This window comes from Trachymyrmex septentrionalis, unplaced genomic scaffold (assembly GCF_001594115.1).
Source record: "Trachymyrmex septentrionalis isolate Tsep2-gDNA-1 unplaced genomic scaffold, Tsep1.0 scaffold42, whole genome shotgun sequence".
Lineage (NCBI taxonomy): Eukaryota > Metazoa > Arthropoda > Insecta > Hymenoptera > Formicidae > Trachymyrmex > Trachymyrmex septentrionalis.
This window is the reverse complement of record NW_017305590.1, coordinates 418974-432190: the sequence shown is the minus strand read 5'-3', so window position 1 is coordinate 432190 and position 13217 is coordinate 418974. Positions and strand designations below refer to the sequence as shown.

General features: G+C 35.1%; 1 protein-coding gene across 2 annotated transcripts in view; it reads left to right on the top strand.

Moving 5' to 3' along the window:
* The first annotated feature begins 2695 nt into the window (after positions 1–2695).
* LOC108751226 (calcium-transporting ATPase sarcoplasmic/endoplasmic reticulum type) overlaps positions 2696–13217 on the top strand; it is a 57114-nt gene continuing 46592 nt past the window's right edge. Inside the window, exon 1 of one of the 2 annotated variants that reach the window (XM_018491297.1) lies at positions 2696–3000. The gene's annotated coding sequence lies outside the window, so the exon portion shown is untranslated. Of the gene's footprint in view, positions 3001–6870; positions 7068–13217 lie in introns of those variants that run through there. The other variant, XM_018491298.1, reaches the window with a different exon arrangement.

The following is a 13217-nucleotide window of genomic DNA, read 5'->3' as shown; positions in this document are numbered from 1 at the left end:
TTTTTATTCTTACTAGTTTTACGATTTTTTCCCTGGCGAAAATAAAAATTAGAATGTAAGTCGAATGTAAAGGAAGAGGACCAGAAATATAAACGAAGCTTCTAGGAGGCGAAAATTGAGACAACAAAATGTAAAAGGCGTTTACGCTTCTTTTACATTTTGTTGCCTCAACTTTCCCTAGAAGTTTCGTTTACACTTTTTTTAATCTCCCTTTATACGAGATGTAGTACATTCAATTTATGCTGCGATTTTAATTTTTGCCAGAGTTAGATATTATAATTATATTATATAGACATTATCTTTTAAACATTATAAAAGTCATGATTGACAGAATGAGATAAATATAACACCAATTGGTGTATCTTTGTGTTATAAAAAATTCTGTTATATCTTACAATTTAATTGTTTTGCAACTTTAAATAAAACCAAGATAAATTAAATCAAGCAATTTTGTGCGACATGATCCTGACGTTGTCATTAAGAGGCGAAACTGGGACAGTACTTTGGTACTAATATCACGTATGGTGCCATTATTGTCTCGTCATGTTACATCACAGCCTTGTGCAGCAAGCCTGTGCAACGCGATTCTGACGTGTGCGAGATAACCGGAGGACTTGGCAAATTTGACGAAGCACACGCGATACGAGGGATATCTTACAGGCGCAAAACGTGGGAACGCGTATGTACATTAAATGTATTTGAGATTCGAGAAACGGGACGTTGACCCGTCTCTTTCTCCCGTATTCTCATTTGCGTCTCTCAAGTGCTTACACTTGGAACGTAGCAAGCCATTGCTACCGGGAGATATGATAATTCGTTCATTCGATTCGAGCAAGGAGTGTGTCTTCCAAAAAATAAATAAATAAATAAAATTATGGATCATGCATTATAACTCCATGAATTTTTTCATTCCCACGGAAATACATATTTTAATATGTAATCCATCATTCTCATCCTTAGAGAAATCTAACACTGACTAATTTAATACTGGCTAATTTAATACTGAAAGACAGTGATTAATTACTTATTTTAAGTCTTAAAAGCGTTGTTGTTTAGTACTTTTAGTACTTTTAGTACTTTTAGTACTCCGTAATTAGTAACTGTCTTTCTATAATAAATTGGCCATTTCGTTTCTGTAAGAATCAACGGTCCTTTTATTAAATTTATTAAATTAATTCCTTTAAATTAATTTATTTAAACGATTAAAAACATGTAACGAATAACAACAAAACTTTATTAGAAGATAAGATAACATTTTATATTACACACAAACATAACAATAAATAATCTCCAATAAAAATGTACGCTAATTACATATTAAAAAATTTGATTGTGTCACATCTTTATTATGTGTGTTTACGTCTGCAAATGTAAAAACCGATATTAATTATAGAAGAGATAGACAAGAAGATACTAACATCAAAAGGTATAAAATACTTGCACAGAGAGTGCAGGGCGATGAGAAAAGATCGATGCTCGCGATGAGCAACCTTGATCGCATTAATGCAAAAGATGAAAATGGGATGGCCAAAAAACAAATTTTCCGACAGAATGCTCGCGGTAGATTGTCCTCGAAGATGTGCCTGATATCGTATTTGGATATCAGCCAATCGGCTATTTTCGTTCTTGAAGAAAACGTGAGCCTTGTATAATTCTAATAAGAATAATACTTGAGAGCGCAGTCGAAGCGGAGTTACGTATGTGTATTTATAGTTGATCTAAACGGTGGTTTAGTTTTCTAAAAGACACTCGATCGATTCGGCAATGTTTTTATTTTAGTACATTTTTTTATTTTATTTTGAAGATTCTAGACTAATGGAGTGACAAACGTGTCGAGAAACTTTAAACTTCTATGTATATGTCGATGTTAAATGTTTTTTTAATGACACATTTTTTAAAGATTATTACATAATACATAACATCATCGTTGACATTGAAGAAACTTCTCAATTTTATTTATTCTTTCAGGAAAGAATGTAGGAAGTAGTAATATCTCAAACTCGCTAAAAATAATACATTAGAGAAATCGTCCTAAAGCAAAAGCACAAACGATGAAAAATGGCCGAGTTTATTTGGAGTGTGTATGTTCACATAATACTATCTTCCGCGTATAAATAAAAAATTAGAAAAGCTGCCTACAAATCAAGAAAAAGATTTCTGTGGAAGCAATTATGATATATCATCGTGTCTATCTATCTACTCAGTCATTTATTTCACAGATATCTTGTTACTTTAAAAGAAAAGTAAAAAAGTTCCACCCTTATCTTAAAAAAGTATAAAAAAAGTATATATTCTCTTCTTTATTATTATAGCTCCTACCTGTACGGTGTATAAACGGCCGGTACGGTGTAGAAACTATTTCGAGATATTAAATTTTCTTTTTTTTTTTTCAACTTATTCCTTTTATGGTGAACCAAGGAATCATAGATCAGCACACCATGCTGTTGATGGTGTCAAAATATGGTAGATATACTTTTAGATCGACGACGTTTAAATCGGATGGCACTGTCTCTCCTTCTTTCCTCTTTTCCCTGCATCCCTCTTCCACTCTCAGCTCTTCAAATTCGAAGGTTAAACGCAAAAAAGCGACGACGACATCCACAGCAGCCGCCGGGGCCACTGGCTTCCGGCCAGAGTTAGGCTTTCGTTGTCTCGCCACCAGGTAGCGACGGCTACGGACTATTTAAGTGAATTTCGCGGTCGCTCGGTGCTTCGTTTTGTTCAGCAGCGCAGTTACCTCTTTTTGAATGTTTGTTTGTTCCGCTTCCCTTTTGCCGTCGCGCAAACGACTCTCCTGCACGTCATAGAGGGCCCCAGTCGAAAGCGGCGCGTCAATAAACGACGATGCGCACCGAGGAGTAGTGGATTGAAAGGGAAAAAGAAAGGGAGAGAAAGAAAGACAGAGAGAACAGTGTGAAAGGCTTAAACGGGGGTGGTCCACACCCCCCCCCCGCAGCGCTTCCAAGTGTAAAAGTTGAAGAATTGAAGACAGAAGCACTGGTAAGTCCCCTCGCCGCGCAACCATGGTGTGCAGTTGCATAGTGTTCTTCGTGTGACCACGCGCAGTGACGAATCCTCCGTTTCCGGAATGAAAACCGCGGGAGGATGGAACGTAAGTGTAGTGAGAAGCCAAGAAGGATTAGCCGTGGAATATCGTATTATTATCGTGATCGATTTTGATTATCGTGAATAACTTTCCCGATTTGCCAGCGAAGGGCTGCATTGGAGAACGCAGCTTTATGGTGAAAATTGCAAAATTTCGTGCGTCAACATCGCGAGATTCAGAAATTCGTAAATACGGTAGTGATTGCTCTTCATTTATACTGGCGGTGGCTCGACTACTTTTAAATAGCTAGCCGGACGAGAGATGTCTCTAGAGCGTTACTCCGCTTTGTAGTGATTCTCTACTGATATAGAATTGCATATTAATTGTGGATAGGAATGTTTCCTTTTGTCACGCAATATTCAGAAATTTAGAAACTGCGTGTTTTTACGAACAGAGTAATTCTTGAAAACTGAATAACTCTTGGTAAATTTTATACTATAGAAAAAAATATATAAAATTTCACGAACCATAAGAAAGAAATTGATTTATAAAGAAAAACATGTTTTTATTGAAATCGAAAATTATTTTTATATTTGCTGTTTGTGTAATTTTACACTCTTTTTTTTACAATGCGAAATGGAGACAATTTCTCTAAATTGAATAATATTAAATGAATAGCAGAAATCACTCTAGAGTATTGGTTTTCAAAGCAAGATGTTTTAAATCAACGCGTGAAAAAATATGTAAATTATCGAAACCAAAGGCATTGCAAATTTTTATATTGAACGCAGATATATTTCTCTTTGGTTTTATCTTCATATAAAAATTGTCGCTCGAAGTTGGATCACAAAATATTTTATAGAAAAATTTAGTGGATTTTTCATAAATATTGTACCTTGACCATAAGTATAAAATATCCTCAATTTATTTTTTATTGCGTTATCTTGGAAAAGACGGAAATAAAAGCCGAAAAAGAATTAATAAGGAATTAAATTTATAAAAATAAATATAAAATATAAATATTAAAATTCTAAAAATAAATATTCTTTTTCAGTCAAACAACTGTTTTTATTTCATCTTTCGTTAGGCATAAAATGTTTACATTAATTTGTAGGGGTGCTTTATATTTATGGCCCAAGGCTGTACGGCGCATTTGAAACATTTGGAAATAATGGAGCGAAGCTGAATTAGAAAATATACATGTTGTTATTTAAAGAAACATTAAAAAAAAAAATTATTTACAAGAAATTGTTAAAACTGATGTTATCTTATAATTAGATAACCAAAAAAATTCTTATCGGTATCGCCTCGGGTATTGCGTAATGAAAATTACATGAAACGAGCGGCACAAGCCCATTCTGTTACATGTGTGTTGTTTCACTGCGTGGCAATATAAGTACGCGGTTGCATAATAAATGCTTGCAAAGTGAGGTCCGCATTAAAAGCGTGTCGTCCCACAGTAAATAAAATATTTTAACGCGTCGCAACGCTCGCGCTAAAAGTTCGCGTATTCATAAAGCGGCTCGGTGTGCATTGAGAAAGTCAGTAAAAACGTCGTAAAACCGTTTAATATTCCCGATCACGCGTGAAACCGCGTAAAACCCGCGGCTTTTCGACGAGTAGGTATGTAGAAGCGCGTATTACGCGACCTATAATAACTAGAGCCAAGAATTCGTTTTAGTTTTTGTAGGTCACCACCACATCCGCGCACTCGAGTAAAACAATTTTCGCGAGCCGTGGAAATTATCTCGACCCGCGACGTCGTGGTAATTTGTGCAATCCTGAACTATAATTAAACATCGTTATAAAACACCAACCAGCGAATTGCGCGCTGAGGGAGAGATACTCGATAAAAAAGTTAAATCCGTATTTAATAAGAGATAACACGTGCCCACAACAAGTACACGTGCGTGTTCAACTTACGACACATTAAGCTTACCAAATGTATTACTAAATGGGCCATTGTAACGTTTTAAGCTCAGCAAAATTAACGCTTAATACTAAAACTTTAATGCAACACATAGACAGATATCTGTTTTTTTTTCTCTCGCATTTCAGAGCCTTCCGAATAATTTTTGGTCGATTATTACGCGCGATTTATAAACGACGCTATTTATAAAAATTTCAAAGGCATTCTGTTATCTTTGGCGATGGGTCCGCGGCTGAAATACGTAATGGATGATTTCATATCGTGTCGTAGGGAATGCGTTAATGCGTGCAGCGTCCGTAATAATCGGATATCGAAATGCGACCGCATTGCCATATGGTATCACGTCACAATAGCATAACATGATATATCGACATTGCCATTAACATTACAAGAAATGATTTGTCGAGCGACGATTGAGTCAAGTCAATATTGCAGTTAGCTTCTTCATAAAGCAATTCATCACAAATCAGTCTTTTCATTTGAGAAACTTCAAATTTATTTAGCTAATTTTGAGATGAATTAAAAAACGCGATGCATTAAAGCGGATTTTTAATTAATTTTACGGACGTTAATTTTATTAACTAATTGTAGTAACTGATCCGGATAATAAAAGATCAATTCTTTAAAAGTATAATATCGATTTTGTCTGCTGAATTTTAATATTCCCGAAGGACTTGTGTTGTTGCGAAAACGAATTCTGATTAAACAAGACGATCGTTTACAAAGCAAATTATTTAATATAGCTGGGACAATCGCATGCAATTTTTTACATAAACGAGAGAAGATATCGGTTTCGTTCGAGAATGGATAATTCAACAAAGCGGATTACCTCATCCCGCGTACCTATGTGCGGCATTCGTCACATATAACGACGACCTCTACTTGTTTGCCAACAAGTGCAGTACGTTTCTTATCCTTATGGCCCGTCCAACATGTTGCATCTCTCGTCTTCAAATAGATTCCACCAGTCCACTCACTCAAATCGTGACTACAGATCTGCTTCTCCCAGCTGCGCTTTTCGCGCTTTCCGTGCTTAAAATGGATCAAATGAATACTTATATCTCGGCAGAGAAACTGGCTCTTGTTATGTAAAGGGGTTTATAATTTATTTGATTGAAATTTCAGATAATGTTTTATATCGTTACTCTGGTGTTTAAAGTGTACTTCAGGCTTGAAAAGATTTTAATTATATTATACAAATATTACATATATATTTATTTCATATTCTGGAGAGTTAATTTTATAGCTGATATAATTATGCACTACAATTTTAGAACTGGATTCATGAATATCTTTACATTTTTTTGTCGGTCCGAATAACTTATTATTTCAATAATTTTTGTAATTCGGAGTATTGCCTCGACATTTTCCATTAAAGCTTAAAGCAACCGTGAATATATTCGAGAAAGTTCGTGCATCCTCTGACTTATATAATTAGATGAAAGAATAATCATATAATCATACTCTCGGTCTCATACAACTCGGCAAAGAAAGTAAAAAGAAACTGTTGAATAGTTGATTCAGCAACTGTTTGAATACTTAGTTTATAAAATAAATACAAAAGAAGATAAGCTTTTTTGAGAAAAAATTCGACTTATGACAAATATGTAAAGCTGAAACTTGTATACGTTATAATTAAGATATTTTGCGTGTAAAGAAACGTTTTCAAAGCATTATCACCCCTTAATAACTCCATTCTTATGTGTGGGGGCGAGAATCGAAAAACCACCCCAAGAGCGTCGTAGTCCTTGGCGGGACGCGCGGTGGTGCAAGGGGAGGAAGCGATGCCGAAGATCGGGAGAGCGGCAGCTCTTCGAGCTGATCTCTGCCAAAATAATTAGGAAGCCGTCGTCGAAGACGTGCTAAAAACGTTCGCTCGAGCGCGCGCGATTTGGCCGGCTAGTCGCGTCCCGGGCGCTCGAGCGAGCTGATCGTCCGGACAGTGTCCTCGGCAGAGAGCAGTTCGCAGCGGAGTGTCGTGGTGCCGCAATATCGCGACCGGTTGCCGAGTCCGTGTCGTATCGCGCGGCGTCCGAAGCCGATCTGGCGTGAGATTGTGACCTGTCGAAGGGGATAGTCAGCGACGAGAGGGTTAGTTTTGTCATCCGCGATTTCTCAGTCCTCAACCGCGATATTTGGGCTTTCAATTTGTAAAATTAAAAAAAAAAAAGCGAAGCTCCCTCCACCACCTCTATCCAGTTTGTTGTAACACTCTCTAATAACATTGAGTGTTTTTCATTTAATGACACAAACGTCGTAATTCTATCTTTCTTTGCCTTTCATGAGTAACAAAGGCAGAACAATATTTGTCAATTTGTGTCAGCAAACGACAAGTATCCATGATGTAGTTGATGTAACAGTGATTAGTGAATAATCGAGTGAACTTGTCAAATTCATCGCACTGTAATTGTTCGATCGGAAAATACATGTACAAAAAGAAAAAACGATTTTTCTGAAGTACGAGTTAGGTACAGATCATCTGAAAATAATTTTGTTGGACTATCAAAATAATTTTCAGATTTGTATCTAGCTAAATTTTTAGGTACTTTAGCGAAATGTTGTTTCCATGTAACTTAAGTTTGTGAAAAATCGGACGTCATTAAGATTTTTGCTGTTCACGTTTTGTCACAATATAGATGATTAAAGGGAAATTTAGTGAATGCTTAAAGTCTCAAATCTGTACTTAATTACGTTGAAGAGTAATTAAAATAACAAAAACATAATTAATCTGGGCTAATGAGAGTCACACACGAGAGGAAGTGCGGAATAAATTTTAACAAGTAAATTTGTTACTCCATTTGATGTGCTGATGTCTTCTTTTAAAGTCTTGAGAAATCATTGAACTCATTGAATATTTCGATTCTCTTTGGAATCTTCTTCAGCAATATTCTTAATCCATATTAGATTTCGCGAGCAAACAAGATGATTTAATTAACTTTTAGTGCACTTAATGATTTTCGAGTCTTTTATTACACTCGATGAATTATTTGTGTCCTGAGTTAATTCTAATCTCTTGCACATATAAACAAAAATTATTATTAATTCTTGCATATATTTTAACATCTTTAGAAGGTATTTATAAAATGGTGTATTTAAAAAAAAAAGGAAATCGTAGAGACATTATTTAAATACTTTTGTACTTAACAAAAACAAATGTGCAAAATACGAATGGCCCAATCGTGTGTACTAATAAAGAGTTAAAAACACTTGCGTCTTTAATTGAAAAATCTTAGAAAATTAATTCTATCTGTGGCGGAAACCAAAAAAATTTTAAGGGTTTCCAACGGTTGAGGGTTGAGTTTCTCGTCTCGATTACATTGCTTCGGATTTGTGCTAGTCTTAGAATGTGAATGAGAATCCCGTGGGAGATCCGTATGTGACGTGTTAATTAACCGCTTATCAGCATTTTAGTGGAATTGTTTTGCTCTGACAGTGTTTTCCAGCTTTCAGCGTGAGAAGTTGACGTGCGATGATTATGAGACGTATCGTGAGAATCAGATACGATGTGTTTAATTAATCACTCGCACTTTGGCGGGCTCTTTGTTCTCGAATGTTGTTATCGTGACTTTGCGAGGAGGTGCAGGTGATCAATACATGTATACATGTATTTGAATAGCTATGCAGAATCTTATGGGAACAATATATACATGGCCTATCATTGACATAACAAATGCTTCGATATTTAAGAGACATGGGAATCAAATTTGACACGCGTAATTAAATATTTTTTTATGTCAATCGCATCGTGTTAATTTCAATTGACAGAAATATGTTCAATCGTACACAGAAAAAACGGTTTTGTTAAAATATTTAAAAATGTAACTAGTTACAGATCTAAAAATCATTTTGTTGAGTCATCAAAATAATTTTGTTGTAGGCAACTCAAGCATGTTGAGCAATGCTGTAAAAAGTTTTGATATTCTGGAAATCAATTTGAATGTCCTACATAATTATTTTGGTAGTCTAAATAAAATTGTTTTCAGATCTGTATCTAGCTAAATTTTTTAGGTAATTCAGCAAAGCTGCTTTTCCGTGTAGGAAGATAGCGTGACACTTACGGATAATTGCCTACTCGTTAACAATTTTAACATGCGTGTCATTGCTATCTCAAGCACAAACTTAATGCAAAATTACAGAAGATTATAAAAAATAGATACACTGCGATGTTTTAAGCTTCAAGCTTTGGTAAAAAGGATTGCATCTACAAAGAAAATTGTAAGAAAAATTGAAAGATTTATTGCAAGATTTATCGCATGTCAAAATTCGGTAGACGTACGACCTATGTTATAAATCCCTCTGTATAACGAGCGAACATCCCTGAGATTTTTTGTGTTCAGAGCTCAAAGACAAAAATCCAAGGGATAATATAAAATATATCTAAACAATGTTTAAAATATCCGGTAGCTTTTAGACGCATTTCAGACATCTCTTGGAATCACGCCAGCGAAATCTTTGGACGCTCTTCGTTCCGACCGTGCCGCCTCGAATTTGCGAGTTAATAAGGGAAGTTAACGTCCAATAATTATGGGGCGATGAAGAGTCGGATAGAATCAGTCGCGAGAATTACAGGCGGGTGCATTTAGCCATTCTTTAGCGTGTGCTCGTATAAATGTTTCGCGGCAGGCATAAATATTCAATGAAAAGGAATTTCGCGGAATGTAGTGAAAACGACCGTGAAAATAAAAGCTCACCGAGGAAGGAGAAGTTCATTTTATTTTAATTGATGGATTTTTAATTGTAGAAAGGCAAACGTGAGACGCGAAAAGAACGGTTTTGCTAAAGTGACTAAAAATTTAAAAAGATACAGATTTGAAAATAAGTTTGTCGGAAATAAGTTTATATGAAAATAATTATTTAGAACGCGCTAAAACTGATTGCTAGAATGTTAAAACTTTTTACAATATTACTTCTCATGCTTCAAATTTGTACATAATTATTTTTATAGTCTAACAAAATTATTTTCAGATTTGTATTTAAATTTTTAGATAGTTCAGTAAAATATCGTTTCCTCTGTGTACGGAAAACAATTCTGAAGCGCTTGTTAACAATTTTAACGAGCGTTACCATTAAATATGTTATCTCGCATAGAAAGAATGATTTGTTGAAATATGTAAAAATTTAATTGGATACCGATTGGGAAATAATTTTGCTGGACTATCAAAATAATTATGTGGAAATTTCAAGCATGAGAAGCAGTGTTGCAAAAACTTTTGACGTACATTCTGATAATCAGTTTGAACTATAAAATTATTATGATTATCCAACAAAATTATTTTCAGATCTATTTGTATATATAATTAAATTTTTGATATTTCAATAAAATCGTCCTTTCGATGATGCAAATTTCCAATGGAAAATTAATGGAGAATTATCGGAGATTATGGGAAAACACAGAATAGATCCAAAGATTGTGTGTGCTTAAGTTTGCAATTAATTTAAAATTACCTATGATCGTATTTTCGATTTTTTTTCGACAAGATCTAACTGCTTTAATTGACACCTTTAATCTTGACTCAGATTTTAGAATTGCGTTGTGTTTAATCGCGTGTTTAAGTATAAAAAAAGAAATTTGAAAGAAAGATTATCACAAATTTTTCATTCTAAAATTCCATAACTTTTGCCTAATTTCTAAGCAAAATTTCATGATTTTCCTTGATGGTTTTAACAATACTTTCAAATTTTTCATATTTCTGATTTGAAAACTATCAAATATTATGTTGAAAGAGCAACTTAACATAGTCATGTAAGTCATTATTAATTTATTGCTAATCACTATTAATTATATTGCTGACATTGCTTGCATTTAATTTTTAAGTTGGTAATATTTTAAAACTAACAAGAGTCTATTCATATTAAACTTCTTTAAAGCAAAACAATTTCCATTAATTTTGCAGGAAATTTTTCAAAATTTCCTGACTTCTGATTTCTCTGATTTCCAGTTTTGGCAATCTTAAAAATTCGATTGAAGAGAATTATATCGAAGAGCTCATTCATACATTTCTTTTCTTGTTACGTAGGAATTGTAGGAGTTGTAAATCTGAAGTTAAGTTAAAAAATTGACCAATCACAATCAAATGGGAGGCAAAACAATCGACTGGTCGATTTCTTATGAATTAAAATTTATGACTGCTATTGTAGACCTTGTATTATCATCTTGTACTTCTGACGCAATTCATCATTCCAGCGAACGTTGCTTATGCTCCGAACTTGTTTATGCCGCGCGGATATAAATAATAACTTCATCGTGTGTCACGTCGGTATTAATAATGCAGACCGTTTGCTTGGCATTGTATTAACATTTCCTTTCTCGATGAAATGAGATATTCAAATCATTCATCTCATTGCGAAATAAAAAAACCAGCTGGATCACGTCACACTATACGTAAGAAATTCGAAATAGATTTAAAAAAAAAGAAAAGAAAAAAAGAACTAACGAAAAAATGAATTTTTAGAAACTTCAGGTCCATTCGCGTTATTTGCACTTTTTGCACTCAGATTCTTCATTTTTCTCTTTTCAATATTTATCTTGTTTTAAGTGCAAAAGTTTTTGAAGATTTCAAACAATACGAATAAATCTTTCCTTCATCATGACTCTTACAGAAATCTAATTTAATACTGACAAATTTAATACTGAAATTTAATTATATCGAGTATTAAAAGCACTGTTAATGCACTTGTTTAATGCTTTCAATAATACTCAAAATAATAATTAATCACTACTTTCCAGTACTAAATTTCTATAAGGGAAAACAACGATCTTTCACGTTTTTTTCAAAGGAAACGACATTTCGGTGAACGAATTAAGAATGTATTACACACATTTTTTTTTTAACAAAATGAAACAAATTTTTCTATATTATATTAGAAAGTAATACAAAAAATTGTGCCCGCAATTTAAAATCCTGATCAAAAATTATTTTTAAAAAAATAGATAGATGTTTTTCAAAAAATTAAGATAAAATAAGAAAACTTTATTTAAACTATAAAATGGTATTATTAAATATAAGTATGACCTCATTAAACTATTTCATATGACCCTTAAATATATTATTCTTAAATATAATATTAACCTTATTGAATTGTTTCATACGACGTTTATTTTTATGTGGAAAGTGCAAATTTCCAATTTTAAGGTGGTATTCATAGTCTATTCTTATTTTAAAACATATTTGAGTAATGTCTTAAGATGTTAATACGACTCTCTGATGAAAATTCTTTAATATGATTGGTGTTGCCTTTAGTTTCTTTTTCGATCTAAGTATATAAACCAATCATATTCAAGAATTTTACAACAGTTGCAAAGCTGCTTTTTCTGCTGAATGTAGCCATTCGGACAAATTTTTCCACCAGGGTAGTCATTTTTTCAAACGATTATACTCCAAGCGATCGATTGTATATCTTAAAATGAGACAAAAATTACAAAAATGAGCAAATTCACCAGATGTTGATCAATGAAATTACGAATATTCCAGTAAATTCGCTCATTTTTACAATTTTCATCTCGTTTGAAGGTATACAATCGACCTCTTGATACGTCCTTAAGAATTCATTAGGGCAAGATTGTCGTCGGTCAACAGTCGTACAGTCGGCGGCCCATCGCTCATCGACGTCGCGGTTATATAATGGGAAACACGCCGCGGACGGTCCCGTCACCGGACGGGTGTCTTAAAATACGCGCCAAGGAAATAGCCTAGCAGAAACCTGAAAATAGCCGCGCATCGCGTCATGCGTCGCTCAGCCAATGGCATCGCTCCACATGCTCGCTATCCGCGAAACGCGCCGCCACGCGTGTCGCCGCTAGTCGTCACAGATGGGCGTCGCGACGCCGTTCATCCAGACGTCGCGCTCGCGGGCGTACTCATCGCGATGCCGGACGTCCCGGAAACGACCGTGGGTTCATTTCGACGGCCGTTTGATCATTAACGATCGATCATCATAGACGCGCGGCAAACGCGATCCGTCACGGCACGCAACGGCGCGCCTACCGCTGACAGAGCGCGCCGCTAGGCGGCGCTGATGCTCGCACGATGATTCGTCTGATTCGCTATGTCAGTCTCGCGGAAGCGGAGGTCAGGTTGGCAGATTGTTCGTGCTAGTCACATTGTCCGGGGAAAATGACGTGCGTCCCGTGCATCCGCGCCTCGTGATAGCTCGCGCGTGCAGCAATTCGCAAGTAGAAACGGCAACAGCAGCAAGTAGCCAGCGGTAGTAGCAGCAACGGCACGTCCCTCTAGTACCTCG